This window comes from Bufo bufo, chromosome 9 (genome assembly GCF_905171765.1).
Source record: "Bufo bufo chromosome 9, aBufBuf1.1, whole genome shotgun sequence".
Lineage (NCBI taxonomy): Eukaryota > Metazoa > Chordata > Amphibia > Anura > Bufonidae > Bufo > Bufo bufo.
The window spans coordinates 155,824,840-155,843,044 of record NC_053397.1 but is presented as its reverse complement, the minus strand read 5'-3'; the positions used below and the strand labels follow the sequence as shown (position 1 = coordinate 155,843,044).

At 43.2% G+C, this 18,205-nt stretch overlaps 1 long non-coding RNA gene across 1 annotated transcript in view; it reads right to left on the bottom strand.

Moving 5' to 3' along the window:
- LOC120978918 overlaps window positions 1–17,351 on the bottom strand; it is a 38,100-nt gene extending 20,749 nt beyond the window's left edge. Inside the window, exons 1-2 of the long non-coding RNA XR_005774207.1 lie at window positions 17,246–17,351; window positions 7,604–7,699 (exon numbers count right to left, since the gene is read on the bottom strand). This is a non-coding gene — a long non-coding RNA (uncharacterized LOC120978918). The remainder of the gene's footprint in view (window positions 1–7,603; window positions 7,700–17,245) is intronic.
- Between the last annotated feature and the right edge of the window lie 854 nt (window positions 17,352–18,205).

The following is an 18,205-nucleotide window of genomic DNA, read 5'->3' as shown; positions in this document are numbered from 1 at the left end:
GACAACCCCCCTAAATGCATTGAAGCAACTGCCATGTGATTGGTTGACTAGATAATTGCATTAATGAGAAATAGAACAGGTGTTCCTAATAATTCTTTAGGTGAGTGTATATATATATATATTTATTGATAGAACATTCTTCGCCAAGCTAAGTGATGGATTCCCACGGGAAAGACTTGTTTGAAGTCCTTCCCATTTAAGATCCTAGATCCCTGTTATTTGTCTTAATAGTCTTACCAAAGTTTTATATGTGAAAATAGTCCAGGATGGGGCGGAAGGATACAGTTATCTCTTCTAAGTTATATCCTTGGATGGATTTGCCCATTTTGAAGTCATGTGATGTGTAGTTGGTTAGAGGGGGGTGGAATGTATTTAGCATTTTATATTGATGTCTAGGATTAGACATGCCCATCCTGATAGCATGAGGTTTTCTCTGAACAGAAGTAATGTATATAACTTATGTTCATATTTTGATATCCTAACCTTATAATAGCTTGTGTATAATGTGACAAGTTATTTCCACTCACATGTATTGTTAAGCTTGTAATGCTTTATATTAACGCTATATATATATATTCATTTGCATGTATCATTGTGTTTATTTACTTATATATGTTTATAATCTTGTAACCAATAAATCTGCATATTTTTATAATACCTGTGTATTATTGTATAGTGCAGAACTACATTTTATCATTAACGTCATCTCACGTCAAAAAGAACTTATTTATCTGAGGAAATAGTCGGACTCAGATGTGAATTGTATCAATTAGGTTGTCTACAATTCACCAGGTCATGATTTTAAGAATTTATGACAAATATAATACATTTTATTTTTTTATGGTTAATTATTTTTATGACCATAATTTATAATTACTAATTGAATTATTACCCCCCGACAAGTTGAACATATTGGGCAGTTGATGTCATGCAAAGTTGCTTCACCTATTCATTATTAATATAATGTTGTTCTTTCTTTGAAGGCATGGAGATTGTCTTGGGCCTCATCAATAATTTTATTTTATTTTTTCTTCTATTTTCTTTATTACTTCTTCTACGTGTTATGGTGTTTCTTGTGCTTCACATACAGCATGAACACCTATTAGTGGTTTACAGGTGGTTGCTGACATTCTGCCGCATTACATTAACGGGGAATTGTCGGCTAACTTCACTAATACTTTTATTTTATTTATTTATTTATTATTCATTGATCGGGCTTTATGCATTTACTCTCAGGTTATATATCCCTTGATGGGGATGTTGACCTTGGGGGGCGATCCTTTACATGGTGGTGCGGTGTTGCGGGAGCCACATTGTTACCGCCTGGTAAGTCTGATATTTGTTGGGGCCTATGATATTTCCTATCCCTGTCTTTTTATGGGGTAGATTTACCATTTTTTAGAGTGGGAGGTTATTTGCATTTGATCAACTGCACCATTGTTCATTTGCATTTTTACATATTGCAACAGCGGTTTGCCTGTTAGGATTAATGGGGATCTCTACATGGTGCGCTGGGGGCGGGGCATCCATTTTATGTGGTGAGAGTCCTTTCCTCCTTTGCACGTAGTAGGGTCCCAGTTGTTACCAACGAGGCGATCAGAGCGCTGCAGGCGGCGATTCATACTGAATCTATATATGCTACTCTGCTTTTGTTTTAGTTAGTATGGTCTCTATGGTGATGGCGATCATGTGCTTTTTTTGATCACATGACCGCTCACCTCACTTACCAGGCACTGATGTTTGCGGTGTTGCTGGGGAGTCAGCGTCATGTGATCAGGGGTGTATCAGGTGATCGCTCTCTCCTTGTTGGACTTCCTGACATGCGCTGTCAGGTTGCCGGAACGCCAAGCCACATGTATTACTCCATGCTGGGCAGCTATGGTTCTGATTTCTTTCCACCAATCCAGGATCATTTTTAATCAACACAGACAATTTTAACGGAAAATGCAAATGTGATCGCACACTACATCCAGCACTCTGCCCTCCATGCTGGATGAGACATTGGTGTACATTTTGGCCAAAGCGTATTAAGCCACTCACCGCGTCAAGGTCGTCTCATTTGAGTGGTCCCTAACTCTTGTTCCTACCTGTTTATGGGCCATGACAGCCACATAAAGTCCAGGGAATGCAGGTCAGCATGCAAGCCAAGTACACTCTGCTTTTAACCCCGTCCGGTGCCATTACAGCTTTCATCGGATCCAGGGATGCAAGTACCAACATGCATGCTGAGCCCACCATATACTTCTCCTGGAGCCAAATGGCTAATGGTAGGTTCTTTATAAGCAGACTCAGTTTTATACTGACTTTAAAACCAGCCTCCAGGACAGATTGACTGGTCAGGTGTGCTTGACTCAAAGGAGATCGCCACGCCTCCAATATATGCTACAAAGAAAAAATGTGGGGGGTTGAGCCCGCACAACCTGCCTGTAGGTGCAGATCACTATGGCGAATTACATATACAAACGGAAAATGCAAATGTGATCGCACACTACATCCAGCACTCTGCCCTCCATGCTGGATGAGACATTGGTGTACATTTTGGCCAAAGCATATTAAGCCACTCACCGCGTCAAGGTCGTCTCATTTGAGTGGTCCCTAACTCTTGTTCCTACCTGTTTATGGGCCATGACAGCCACATAAAGTCCAGGGAATGCAGGTCAGCATGCAAGCCAAGTACACTCTGCTTTTAACCCCGTCCGGTGCCATTACAGCTTTCATCGGATCCAGGGATGCAAGTACCAACATGCATGCTGAGCCCACCATATACTTCTCCTGGAGCCAAATGGCTAATGGTAGGTTCTTTATAAGCAGACTCAGTTTTATACTGACTTTAAAACCAGCCTCCAGGACAGATTGACTGGTCAGGTGTGCTTGACTCAAAGGAGATCGCCACGCCTCCAATATATGCTACAAAGAAAAAATGTGGGGGGTTGAGCCCGCACAACCTGCCTGTAGACAATGTGGGGGGTTGAGCCCGCACAACCTGCCTGTAGACAATTTTAAACATATGGATGCTATTTCCTAATTATGTAATATTAGGTCTTATTTATGATTTTGTACACTTTTTATGGATTTACACTATATATATGATTATGTATCGATTTTTTTATCACTGATGTATTGCAATATGAATTTTCTCTGTATTTTTATAGTATTTTTTGTACACACTTGCACATTGAATGTTAATTATCATATTATTCAATTATGTATGTTGGCAGTATTTATACTTCATGAGTGCACCACTGTATTATTGTTGCTTGAAAAAGGTTCCATTGAGAGGACCGAAACGTCGCACCTGGTGTAATAAACACATCAACAGTTTTTTTGAAGTGCCGTGGATTTTCTTTTTTTATATTTGATTTGAATGTTGGATCGCTTCCGTGGCCGCTGGCACTCCGTCTTTCTATTTTGTCTGCAGTGCTGCGCAATATCTTATTCATCGTCTATATATATATATTTATATATATATATATATATATACACACTCACCTAAAGAATTATTAGGAACACCATACTAATACGGTGTTGGACCCACTTTTGCCTTCAGAACTGCCTTAATTCTACTTGGCATTGATTCAACAAGGTGCTGATAGCATTCTTTAGAAATGTTGGCCCATATTGATAGGATAGCATCTTGCAGTTGATGGAGATTTGAGGGATGCACATCCAGGGCACGAAGCTCCCGTTCCACCACATCCCAAAGATGCTCTATTGGGTTGAGATCTGGTGACTGTGGGGGCCATTTTAGTACAGTGAACTCATTGTCATGTTCAAGAAACCAATTTGAAATGATTCGAGCTTTGTGACATGGTGCATTATCCTGCTGGAAGTAGCCATCAGAGGATGGATACATGTTCTCATTCTGTTTACGCCAAATTCGGACTCTACCATTTGAATGTCTCAACAGAAATCGAGACTCATCAGACCAGGCAACATTTTTCCAGTCTTCAACAGTCCAATTTTGGTGAGCTTGTGCAAATTGTAGCCTCTTTTTCCTATTTGTAGTGGAGATGAGTGGTACCCGGTGGGGTCTTCTGCTGTTGTAGCCCATCCGCCTCAAGGTTGTGCGTGTTGTGGCTTCACAAATGCTTTGCTGCATACCTCGGTTGTAACAAGTGGTTATTTCAGTCAACGTTGCTCTTCTATCAGCTTGAATCAGTCGGTTCATTCTCCTCTGACCTCTAGCATCCACAAGGCATTTTTGCCCACAGGACTGCCGCATACTGGATGTTTTTCCCTTTTCACACCATTCTTTGTAAACCCTAGAAATGGTTGTGCGTGAAAATCCCAGTAACTGAGCAGATTGTGAAATACTCAGACTGGCCCGTCTGGCACCAACAACCATGCCACGCTCAAAATTGCTTAAATCACCTTTCTTTCCCATTCTGACATTCAGTTTGGAGTTCAGGAGATTGTCTTGACCAGGACCACACCCCTAAATGCATTGAAGCAACTGCCATGTGATTGGTTGACTAGATAATTGCATTAATGAGAAATTAAACAGGTGTTCCTAATAATTCTTTAGGTGAGTGTATATATATATATATATATATATATATATATATATATATATAGTGACAACTTGGGGTCACTTAGCTGTCCAGGATCACCGTCTTCTCAGCTTAGACGGTTGGCTCACCCCAAGAAGCCACTCCAACACTACAGAATTGGATGCAAACTGGTCACGACCAGCTTTATTGTCACTTTTACAGGCATCAAAACATAACCCATAAACATAAATCAAAACATTTAATAATATACAGGGAGTGCAGAATTATTAGGCAAATGAGTATTTTGACCACATCATCCTCTTTATGCATGTTGTCTTACTCCAAGCTGTATAGGCTCGAAAGCCTACTACCAATTAAGCATATTAGGTGATGTGCATCTCTGTAATGAGAAGGGGTGTGGTCTAATGACATCAACACCCTATATTAGGTGTGCATAATTATTAGGCAACTTCCTTTCCTTTGGCAAAATGGGTCAAAAGAAGGACTTGACAGGCTCATAAAAGTCAAAAATAGTGAGATATCTTGCAGAGGGATGCAGCACTCTTAAAATTGCAAAGCTTCTGAAGCGTGATCATCGAACAATCAAGCGTTTCATTCAAAATAGTCAACAGGGTCGCAAGAAGCATGTGGAAAAACCAAGGCGCAAAATAACTGCCCATGAACTGAGAAAAGTCAAGCGTGCAGCTGCCAAGATGCCACTTGCTACCAGTTTGGCCATATTTCAGAGCTGCAACATCACTGGAGTGCCCAAAAGCACAAGGTGTGCAATACTCAGAGACATGGCCAAGGTAAGAAAGGCTGAAAGACAACCACCACTGAACAAGACACACAAGCTGAAACGTCAAGACTGGGCCAAGAAATATCTCAAGACTGATTTTTCTAAGGTTTTATGGACTGATGAAATGAGAGTGAGTCTTGATGGGCCCGTGGCTGGATTGGTAAAGGGCAGAGAGCTCCAGTCCGACTCAGACGCCAGCAAGGTGGAGGTGGAGCACTGGTTTGGGCTGGTATCATCAAAGATGAGCTTGTGGGGCCTTTTCGGGTTGAGGAAGGAGTCAAGCTCAACTCCCAGTCCTACTGCCAGTTTCTGGAAGACACCTTCTTCAAGCAGTGGTACAGGAAGAAGTCTGCATCCTTCAAGAAAAACATGATTTTCATGCAGGACAATGCTCCATCACACGCGTCCAAGTACTCCACAGCGTGGCTGGCAAGAAAGGTTATAAAAGAAGAAAATCTAATGACATGGCCTCCTTGTTCACCTGATCTGAACCCCATTGAGAACCTGTGGTCCATCATCAAATGTGAGATTTACAAGGAGGGAAAACAGTACACCTCTCTGAACAGTGTCTGGGAGGCTGTGGTTGCTGCTGCACGCAATGTTGATGGTGAACAGATCAAAACACTGACAGAATCCATGGATGGCAGGCTTTTGAGTGTCCTTGCAAAGAAAGGTGGCTATATTGGTCACTGATTTGTTTTTGTTTTGTTTTTGAATGTCAGAAATGTATATTTGTGAATGTTGAGATGTTATATTGGTTTCACTGGTAAAAATAAATAATTGAAATGGGTATATATTTGTTTTTTGTTAAGTTGCCTAATAATTATGCACAGTAATAGTCACCTGCACACACAGATATCCCCCTAAAATAGCTAAAACTAAAAACAAACTAAAAACTACTTCCAAAAATATTCAGCTTTGATATTAATGAGTTTTTTGGGTTCATTGAGAACATGGTTGTTGTTCAATAATAAAATTAATCCTCAAAAATACAACTTGCCTAATAATTCTGCACTCCCTGTATCTAAAAACGTGAAGCACTAACCCAGAGAGCCTCTCGGACAAACTAACAAATAGACAGTGCTAATGGGCCTGGACACACAAACACTAAATGGTAACAAAGGTAGGAAGCAAACAAAAGGAACGTTCTCACCCATCAGATGCTGTAGACGTGAATGGTGTAGTCACTTGGCTAGATGCAACCTTCCATTCGATAGACTGTATTGATGTGTTACCATACGGAGAAGATGCCAGCGTATAAACCTCAGCAAAGACAGGAGACGGGAGCCACAAATCCATAGTACACCATGGTTAAGGGGCAGGGACTAAATCACCCTACCTGCCTATACGAGGTACTTGCCCCGCAAGGAGCATCCCCGTCCGGATACCTATTCCTATTTCCGCTAATGGGCCTGGACACACAAAACTAAATGGTATCAAAGGTAGGAAGAAAACAAAAGGAACGTTCTCACCCATCAGATGCTGTAGACGTGGAGGGTGTAGTCACTTGGCTAAATGCAACCTTCCATGCGATAGACTGTATTGATGTGTTACCATACGGAGAAGATGCCAACGTATAAACCTCAGCAAAGACAGGAGACGGGAGCAAGAAATCCCTAGTACACCCTGGTTACAGTCTATCGCATGGAAGGTTGCATCTAGCCAAGTGACTACACCATCCACGTCTACAGCATCTGATGGGTGAGAACGTTCCTTTTGTTTGCTTCCTACCTTTGTTACCATTTAGTGTTTGTGTGTCCAGGCCCATTAGGGCTGTCTATTTGTTAGTTTGTCCGAGAGGCTCTCTGGGTTAGTGCTTCACATTTTTTGATATATTATTAAATGTTAAGTTTTATCCCTTTGTCCCCTAGGGGATCAGTATATTTTGTTACTTATTATTGGGAGTAATTTGTCAAGTCCACTCACTTGGCTTTATAGATTTTTGTACATAAACAAAGATCCTCTGCCGTCTGGCCACTAACTACACAACAGTTTTACCTTTCTATTAGGATCTGGGTCTACCACCCAGCTCCCCAAAACACAACTCAGTGCCTACCCCACACCGGGTCAGAGGGTCCTGGCTTCCACAGGCCTTGGCGCAGCCTGCTTCTTCCCCAGACAGGGAGCCCTGATTGAGGACTGCTTGAAACAATCGCATCATTGTTGTGGCAAGTTGCAAGACCCAACAAAGTCCCATTCATTTTCACTAGTTGTTATGCTGCAGCACTACACTGTGATCCTTGGACATGTGTTGCAACCAAAGTCACTGTGTAGCCCCAGTCTAAAACACATTAAAGATTTACAGTAGTTTTACCTTTCTTTTGCTTAACTTTGCCATCTGTTGTGTCATCTTTAGGCTCCAAGGTTAAATAGTCCCAAGCAATATAGACTCCAGATATAGGACATATTCCTTTAATCAGTAAAAAAGACAAATGTAATTTGTAAAAGGAATAACAGTTAAGGTTTCTAAATAAAACAAGTGGAATATACATTTTAAGTGGCACTGAATAGTAGTTACAGATTGTAGATGCTAAAAGACCCTGTACCCAGCCTGATTCAGCAGGCATCAGGAACAAACATTAATTGCTTGCTCATCAAAGGAAGTGAGAGCTGCATTCATATGCAGAAATTATCTCTTCTGTATGGGAACGAACGATCGCTGTCACATTCGCTTGTCCCCATACAAGTTCATGATTGTATTTGAACTTGTCAGCTGCTGTGACAGTTTTTCTGTCTCATGTCCTTTGCATGACGCACATTAAAGTGCTCCGCCTAAAAGTGTTTACAAAGTGCGGCATGAGTAATTTTTTTAACACGTTTCCCCTAAACATAATTTGCACTTTGTCTCATCCTAGTCTAATCCATGTCAAGTGACATCTGGTTGTCTAAAATTATACTAGCTCCAAGGTGATGTAAAAATGGTGTCACATCCTGTTAGTAAGAACTGTTGTGCCTTGTGTCCCATTTACAACACCATGTGGTGCAGTTTGTCACATCTTCCTAACAGACTACCTTATAAATACGACACAGCTTCACAATCTTGGGCACATTTAATAAAATAAACACCTTTTGCCTTTCACTCACAATTTCTGACAACAAAAACACACAATTCATAAATATGGCACAAAATAAAAATGGAGGAGGCAAAAAAAACACACTGGTGCAAAAAAAAAAAAAGAAAAGATGATTACACTTAACGGTAATTGGATTTTCCAGACCCCACGATAGCACCACAGAGAGAGGATCCGCCCCCAGGGACAGGAAACCTGCAGAATAAAAAGGTGGAGCCTCTCCAACCTCAGTGGTTTACAGAGCATGAGAGCAACTCCGACCCAGGTGAGTTCATCTAATTATGTGTGTATATATATATATATATATATATATATATATATTATTTTTTTTTTTTTACAGAACAGAGGCAAAATTTAGCTGGAGCCAATAGTGACGGTAAAGTAGAAGGAGAAGACCACGTGGCAGCCTTACAGGTTTGCACAATAGAAACATTAGCCCTCCCCTCCCAAGAGGTAGACTGCGCAAGTAGAAAAAGTTTCCCTACCATCTCACTATTGCCTTTGCTGAATGAATATCAACATCTATCTTTTACCTATAATCAACTGGTGTTACAAAAAATTGTTGGACACCAGGTTGGGTCATTTGTGAAAGAATACCTCTGATGCCTAACTAAATACTGCATCTATGTCCCCTGATGAGCCCACTTTACAAACTGGGGGAAACGCGTTGGAATAAAAGGGACCTACTGTATAAATTATTTGCGATGACCTTTGCAAACTGAAGGTTGTTTGTGTTAATCAGGATACAATTCGATATTGCAGAAATTGTACTGAGCATCTATTCATCGTTATGTATTGAGCAATGACTCAACTTGATGTATTCAGCACTTTTTTACTCTGATGTATTCAGCATCTATCTATTTTGATGTACTTAGCATTTATTTAATTTTTTTTTGTGTACTCAGCGTTTATTATTTTTTGTATTTATAGTAGGGTATCTAATAGATCCACCTTAGGGCACCTTATTTAGGTGACTTGCATATCTGTCTTCAGGGCCTTCCGAGGGCTTGTAGGAGGTCCCTGAATACGGCATCGCCCCCATCGGTGCGGACATTCCGTTCTATAGGCAGTGAGATAGCATAGGGTGAGAATCAGGGAAAGGTCCCCCATCAGACCATCACCATCCTGCCTAGAAATCTTCCCTATCCCGTATTGTGGAATACGAATGACTGCTGAGTTTACACAGCATTTCTTTTGATTTAATATTTCTTTTTTGTTTTGCATATTTTGTGTTGGGTAATTTTAGCGCTTTGAATAAAGGCCCACGTTTTAATTAGGGTGGTACTCTGTGTATACTCTATACTTGACTGTATACTGCCTTGGCATACTGACCCTCTGACGGGCTACTGTCTTAGCTGTGATTCCAGAAGAGATTTAATCCAGAGAAAAAATGACCTAAGCTATCTGGCTAGTGAACTCTTCGAGGCCGCCTTACCCTTATTTATGCCAAAATGGAAACAAAAGAGCGGAGGACTTCTCCAATCCTTAGTTACCACAGGTAACGTATAAGGCATCTCCGAAAAGTCCGGACAGTGGAAACTTATTCCTTTAGATTCCTGGGCTTATTAGAAGTGCTTGAAAAGTAATGAAAGGTAAGGATACCCAGATGGAAGCATAGGGAATCTAAAAGCTAACTAGAGGTCCGAACCTAAAGAAAAAAGGGTTGGATCAATAACATTCTAGGAATTTTTAATACTGGACATTATACTTAAATCTAGCATAATCGTATAAAAGAAATCTCAAATGGGTTTCTCATCAAGTTTATCAAAATAACCGTAACAGATTTTAACAAAACATCTTAGAGAAGTACTTATCTTGACAAGGAATGACTAACTGAAGATGATTGCTGAACACCGATTCCTTTGGTGCAGAATATATTGCAAGATAGATGCTCTGATCCAAGATCCACTGGATGCCACAACTACCAGAAGAACTTTAGACGTCAAATCTCCTTCCTCTGGTATCCATGAAGGAAAACTACCGTGGCCTCCATTCCCCAGGGAGCTCACGGGTCTGCCGCCAGAGGTCCAAGGAGCACACTGGACCCTTCAGTTTTGTAATTCTAGATCCGCGGCAAGTATTTATAGAGTTTGCTGGTGCGCCATACCTCCTGTAGGCCATCCAGACTAAGTGTTCCAGTCCATCCTATTACTCCCCACCAGGAGCCATATAGGGCTCTGTTGATACGCCATTCAAGCAATATGGTCCAGCCCATTTTCTCACTCCTCATCAGGAGTATTATAGGGCTTTGTTGGAGTGCTATGCCTATTGTAGACTATTAAACTACAAATTGACAACCAAACATAGGCACAGAACTAGTTCACCCTGCATGCATAGCCACCAAGATAGACCGTCACAAAGACCTGGCGGCACCCCAGGCACCGCTGGACACATAGATACTCACTCAGAGTCAAGTTCATTCATCCAGGCACTGCTGCATGATCCACTATTTAGACATGGCAACAGAAGACACCAGCCATGCAGACACGGCCGCCAGTAGCCGTCCCTCATGCCGACACAGCCGTAGAAGCCATCGGCCATGTATAGCTGTCCGCTGATCAACACACTAGATAAACTCAGCAGCAGAAGGAGACAGCAAGAGCCATCATCCCGGCAAGCATAAACACAGAACCAAACAGCTCCCTAGGTACATGAGGCCAACCAGGCAAATACCAAAATGTAGCCAGCCTGCCAGGCACGGATTCCAAAGCAGTCAGCCAGACAGTCACAGTTTCCAAGGTAATCAGCCAGCCAGTCAAAGACTCAAAAAAAGGCAGTCAACCAGCCAAACAGGTATAGGCTCAAAGGCAGCCCCCCAGACAGGCACAGTCCCAAAGGTAGCAAGGTAGATAGGCACAAACTCAATGGCAGCCAGCCAGGCACAGGTTCACCTTCAACCATCCAGACAGGCATAGGCCCAAAGGCAGCCCTCCAGACCGGCACAGGTTCAAAGGCAGCCAACCAGACAGGCACAGGCTCAAAGGCATCCAGCCATACAGGTATAGGCCCAAAGGCGGCCCTGCAGACAGGCACAGGCTCAAAGGCAGCCAGCTAGACAGGCACAGGCTCAAAGGCAGCCAGCTAGACATGCACAGGCTCAAAGGCAGCCAGCCAGACAGGCACAGGCTCAAAGGCAGCCAGCCAGACAGTCACAGGCTCAAAGGCAGCCAGACAAGCACAGGCTCAAAGGCAGCCAGACAAGCACAGGCTCAAAGGCAGCCAGACAAGCACAGGCACAAAGGCAGCCAGCCATACAGGCCCAAATGCAGCACTCCAGACAGGCACAGATTCAAAGGCAGCCAGGCATAGACTCTACAGGCGTTTAGGTGACCAGGCATAAAAGCTACAGGTATTCAGCCGACCAGACAGATGCTGTAGGTGCAAGCCAAATACGTACAGACGCAACAGGCGTTCATCCCACTCAGCCGACCCGGCAAAAAGAAGCTAAAGGCGTTCAGCCGACCTACAGAAAAAAATGCAAGACATTCCACCAAGCAGGCATATATGGAAAGACCTTTAGCCATACAGGCATCAGTAATCAGAAAAACCAACATAACAGAGACGTTCAGGCAAGAAGGCCCTAAAGCCATGAGGCAGGCAGACAGGCCCTCAAGCCATGAGGCAGGCAGACAGGCCCTGAAGCCATGAGGCAGGCAGACCGGCCCTAAAGCCATGAGGCAGGCAGACAGGCCCTAAAGCCATGAGGCAGACAACCAGGCCCTAAAGCCATGAGGCAGACAACCAGGCCCTAAAGCCATGAGGCAGACAACCAGGCCCTAAAGCCATGAGGCAGACAACCAGGCCCTAAAGCCATGAGGCAGATAACCAGGCCCCCGTGTAACTTAATTAGAGTCATTCTAAGGAGTACCTTCTTTCACAGCCATGGGAGCTGCTTGATCTAGGCTCCTTCTTCCTCGTCTGAGCCGCATGCCGGAGAATGCACCGGAATACATGTTCCCTCCATGGATCCGTGCTGCATGCGGTGGAATGCAATACCTCTCTGGGCTGCTTCCTCTTACCCATGGATCTAGGCATTTAAACGTCACGTGGCCTTACTCCACTGAGAGGCCCACGCACCTGCCAAAAGAACCAGAGGGCCCGGACCCCCCTCCCCCGGTTCCTAGGGTCCTGTCAGCCCAAAACTATGGCGCGATAGATCAACATTTCTGGGATCTCCTAGGCTAGCGGTACCTGAAAGTAAAACTGCAGGTCTCCCGCACCAGGGACAGGAAACCACTGAGGTTGGAGAGAGGCTCCCCCTTTTTATTCTGCAGGTTTCCTGTCCCTGGGGGCGGATCGTCTCTCTGTGATGCTGTCGTGGGGGAAGGGAAAAAAAACCACTATTAATAATTCTTCCCCAGTATTCTTTTGGTTTCTTCTACTGATTATTCAAAGAAAACACCAATTGAAATGAGTATCCCCGCTTATATTTTATCAGGGGCTTTTTACAAAGCCATTGTAAGCTCTCTTTTTTTGCCAGAGTAACTGGTGCAGCATCAACAAATATCTGAATTTTATTAAAGAGTTCTGGTAGCATTTGTTTTTCTGTAGCCACCATTAGGATCCTGTCATGTATCTCCACATAGTCTAATTTCAGAATGATATCACAGGTGAAATCCGTTCTTTCCTTATACACTCCAGGGCCTCTTTCACACAGGCGTCCCGGATTTGCTCCGGATGCATCGCGTGTGCATTGCAGGAAACCCATGCGAGTGTGCACGCAATTTCAGTCAGTTTTGACTGCGATTGTGTTGCGTTGTTCAGTTTTTATTGCGCGGGTGCAATGCACTTTGCATGCGCGTGATAAAAAACTGAATGTGGTACCCAGACCCGAACGTGGACTTCTTTACTGAAGTTCGGGTTTGGGTTAGGTGTCCTGTAGATTTTATTATTTTCCATTATAACATGGTTATAAAGGAAAATAATAGCATTCTTAATACAGAATGCTTACTAAAATGTGGCTTGAGGGGTTAAAAAATATCTTCATTCAGCAGGACCTGCACTGACGTCACGTGGTGAGCGCGATTACGTCATCAAAGGTCCTTTTGTAGGTCCTGAAAGAAGAAGAAAGAAGACAATGTCGGCTGCGCGATCAAGTGGATGAGGTGAGTTAATTTTATTTATTTTTTTAACCCCTCAAGCAACATTTTACTAAGCATTCTGTATTAAGAATGATATTATTTTCCCATGTTATAAGGGAAAACAATACAGTGATTAGACTTTAATGGGGTTGCTCATCCCTATCATCTCCTAGCAACCATACGTGAAAATCGCACCGCATCCGCACTGTTGTGAAAAGTTTTTAATATATTGTGTATTGTCATCATGTCTCTCAGTTTCAGGGTAAACCATTGGAGTGGATATCTTCCTGTGTATGTGGAGACACAGCTGCCGGGTGCAGAGGTCTCCGTCGGCGAATGGTCCAATGTGCTATGCACAGGGCTGTGGGCCGGGGGACTGATGTGTTCAACAGAGCAGTGTTTTCTTGGCGAATGTATGGACACCGGCTAAGGCCCCCGCGAAAGACGCAGACTTATTGGCTTGGCGTGGATGCATTTGTTAGGAGAACAATACATGAAAGGAACATGTGTTTGTTGTCTCTAGTGCGCCTGATCAGCCGCTGGAGATAATGACGTCGTCCTGTAAATAAACATGCATGAGGATCATAGTAACTTTATTTGGCATTGATCACTGAGCAAGGCTGGATAAAGTTCACTCCAGTGGTAATGGAAGATTATTGTATACATGTGTTTGTTAGCTGGCTATGTTATTTTAAATGATGGTGGTTTCTCATCTTCCTGTATCATCACTTCCTGTGTGTCATCACTTCCTGTATCCTTGTTACATGAAGTACTGTAAGTGGTCGGGTGACGGGCCGGCCCCTTTTCTATTGTTACATCCTTTTGTGAGTAAGAAATAAAAGTGAAAAGACTAGGCAGGAAAGGGGGCAGTGCTCAGGAGAACTCAACATGAAAACACCTTTGTCTGACTCCGGTTGAGAGATTTACCTTTCCTTACACAAAGTCTAATGCAAGCGAATTTCTACTACAAATATTTCTACTACAGAACTTTCTTGCGGATGCTTGCAATTTTCACGCAGACCCATTAATTTCCATGGGGCCTGCTTTGCGTGAAAAACGTAGAATATAGAACATGCTGCGTTTTTCACGCAACGCACAAGTGATGCGTGAAAATCACCACTCATCTGAACAGCCCCATTGAAGTGAATGGGTCCGGATTCAGTGCGGGTGCAATGCGTTCACCTCACGCATTGCACCCGCGCAGAACTTTCACCCGTGTGAAAGGGGCCTAAGGGTGCTGGCACACAGTGCAGTTCTGACATGCATTCAGGATGCAGTTTTTTATTGTAGCATGCTGAAATTTATTAAATAATTCCCACTATGGAGAAAACCAGGGTTTAATGAGACTGCCAAACTGGCTACATTGATAACTGCATCCTGAATGCATGTCAGAACTGCACAGTGTGACAGTACCCTAAGGATCTGTACCACCTTAGGCTAGTTTCACATCTGCAGCAGTGATTTCCAACAGGCTATTCCGGTAGAGAACAGCCTGCTGGAGTTCTCCAAATCCACATTTCCGGGTCTGATTTATACAGCATTGACTAAAGTGGCACCAGACTGGAGAGGTGGTGAATTGATAAAAAAGATGTCAAGATTGGAATCTAAGTTTATATTTGACTTTGGTTCGTTGGTCCCTAATGGGCTGAATGCAGACTGGGAGTTATTTGGCTTCCTGTGAATACAATTTTCCTTAACATAATGGGGGACACATATTTTGTCCCCCCTTATGTTAATGGGCTGTACATATGAGATGTGTGCGGAGGAACATATTGTCTTTGACCCCAGTGATGGTATAAGTAAATTTCTGCTTGTAGCTCAATTATGGGCTATATAATGGTTTTAAAATGAATTTTACATAAATTATTATACTGTATTTATTTTACATTGAATGTGTTTTATAGTGTATTTAAGCAGCTATGGTGCAAAAAACGCAATTTTCAAAAAAATCGCACAACAAACGCATAGAAACCGCACCATGGAAAATCCGGTTTTACATACCTCTCTGGGATGGTGTGATTCCGGTCCGGACTTTGCCACCTACCTCGATTGGATATAAAAGGAGATGGGGAAACATTGCAAGGTTACCACTGAGGAAGGGGTCATTTTAATATCCCCGAAACGCGTATGGTTTATACCTTGCATCGGCATGCTTGAACAGAAGTTTTCCTGAATTGTAAAGTAAAGACGGCTGTGTCATAGACCAGCAACCACTGGAGAAGGCTCTAATAATACGAAGCTGCAGCAAGCGCACAATCAGCTGGTGACATGAAGCTCCAACCAAGCACGTAGTCAGCTGATATCCGGCCTACTGCGAATTTCCAAGTCCACACAAAGACAAGGGGACATCGACTAGACTGAGGTAATACCAACACAGTTACAACAATAGGTGGGACGCCACCTCGGTACGTTACCGTACTGTGCCTCTTGACCTCCTCTGTCTGCTTTAAGGATTTGTGACATTCATTCATTGCGCTGCTGAAAGTCAGTAGCTACACCATATAGAACCACGATTATTTGTGAATACGATTATTTGGGAATCCGTTCAGTTAAGAGTGTTATCCGGACATACAAGAGGATTAACACATGGATTGCGGTTGTCCACAGTTGGACTTTGATTATCATCGTTGCTAGTATCTACACTCTTGCACTTTAATGAGCACCTATTGCTGCCACCGTTGCGATCTATTTCTATATGCTTTTTATGTTGCCATATTTATGAATTAATGTTGCCATTTATGTGATCGATGTGATTTATTTTTATGTGATTTTATGCTGCCACATTTATGAATTAATGTTGCCACTTATGTGACAATTCCATATGTATTTTAAGCTGCTATACTTATGAACTAATGCCATTTTAGGAGTTCAGTTAAATATTTCTTTATTCTGACTACATATTTGAGTGCATGGTCTTACTCTTTATTACTTGATTCTTCTATTGTGACTGGGTGGGTCACAAAGACCAAGAGCACCTGATCCAAATTATCCAGCTGTAGTGATCCAACAGACATCTTGTGTGCATTTCCGGATACTACTGCCTTCCTGCTGGACCCATATGACTCTAATGGGGTCCAGCAGAGATCCAGCTGCTAGCCGGAAAATATGCAGAGAATCGGCCAGACAAATTTGTCCGGCTAATTCCCAGCATTATCTGCCGGACCTGCCAGCCGCAACACCCGGCCACAGGTGTGAAAGTAGCCTTAACTCTTTCAGGACACAGACCATTTAAATTTTTTATTTTTTTTATTTTTTCCTCCCTTCTTTCCAAGAGCCATGACTTTGTTTACTTCTTCATTCCCATAGCTGTACGAGGATTTTTTGTTTTGTTTGCAGGACAAATTGAATTTTTAAATGGCACCATTTAACCCCTTAGTGACCATCCATACGCCTTTTTACGGCGGTCACTAAGGGGCCTTCGACTGCGGCCCGGGCTAAGCGGGGCTCGGCTCTCACATGAGAGCCACACTCCTGCTCTAACAGCCTGGACCGGCAGGAGTGTCTGCCATCTGTCTCCCATCGGCACCCCGCAAATGCGATTGCGGGGTGCCGATGTGTGTATAGGCTGGCTCTTTTTGTATGCAACCAGCAGCCAAGTTCGCCATATAGGCCCAGTCATAATCTTTTTAAATCAGATGAAGCTTCTTTTGTACTTGTTAGATACATTCAGGGTAAAGCTATACATTCCAGCCAGAAGTAAGCGGCAGGCCATGCCCACTTGTGTGGCTATTTGCTGTCACGGGTGGATGTTGCCAGTCATACTGTATGGCCTAACCCTTGAACTGCTACACACCAGATCCTTACCTCCAATCCATTGCCAAAAGACACTACAGAGCTGAGCTTTGAAATCATTTGACTGGAATTGGTGCAATGACTGGGGAAAAGAAAAGCAAAAACTGCAGTATATGGCCTGACTCAGAACAGAAGGGAACACCTGTTTAAAAAAAAATAATACATTTAATGAGCATTTTGTCATTGCAACATAGATAGAAGATACATGCTTTCCACAAGATCTACTACTAGTTTTCTCAGGAGCCAGTAGGCGTAAGTTGTCCACCTTTAAAATATGTGCCTGCTCTTACAAAAGTAAGAACATTGTAGTGCCACGTCTTACAAAGTCCAACACCTGTAGCCTTCCCCTTGTCCCTACAAGTGTCCTCCTCTGACCCCTAACCAATATCTTAATACACAAGTGAATCTGGATTTACAGTGCCGTTCAAAAGTATTCACCCCCTTGACTTTTTCCGTATTTTGTTACATTACAGCCTTAAATTCAATGTTTTGTTAATCTGAATTTTATGTGATAGATCAGAACACAATAGTCTAAGGCTACTTTCACACGAGCGTTCGGGTGTCCGCTCGTGCGCTACGTTTGAAGGGGCTCACGAGCGGCCCCGAACGCATCCGTCTGGCCCAAATGCATTCTCAGTGGAGGCGGATCCACTGAGAATGCATCCGTCTGCCAGCGCTCAGCCTCCGCTCCGCTCAGTGAGCGGACACCTGAACGCTGCTTGCAGCGTTCGGGTGTCCGCCTGGCCGTGCGGAGGCGAGCGGATCCGTCCAGACTTATAATGGAAGTCAATGGGGACGGATCCGCTTGAAGATGACACCATATGGCTCAATCTTCAACGGATCCGTTCCCCATTGACTTTCAATATAAAGTCTGAACGGATCCGCTCAGGCTACTTTCTGACTTAGAAAATTTTCTAAGTAATAATGCAGACGGATCCATTCTGAACGGATGCAAACGTCTGCATTATCGGA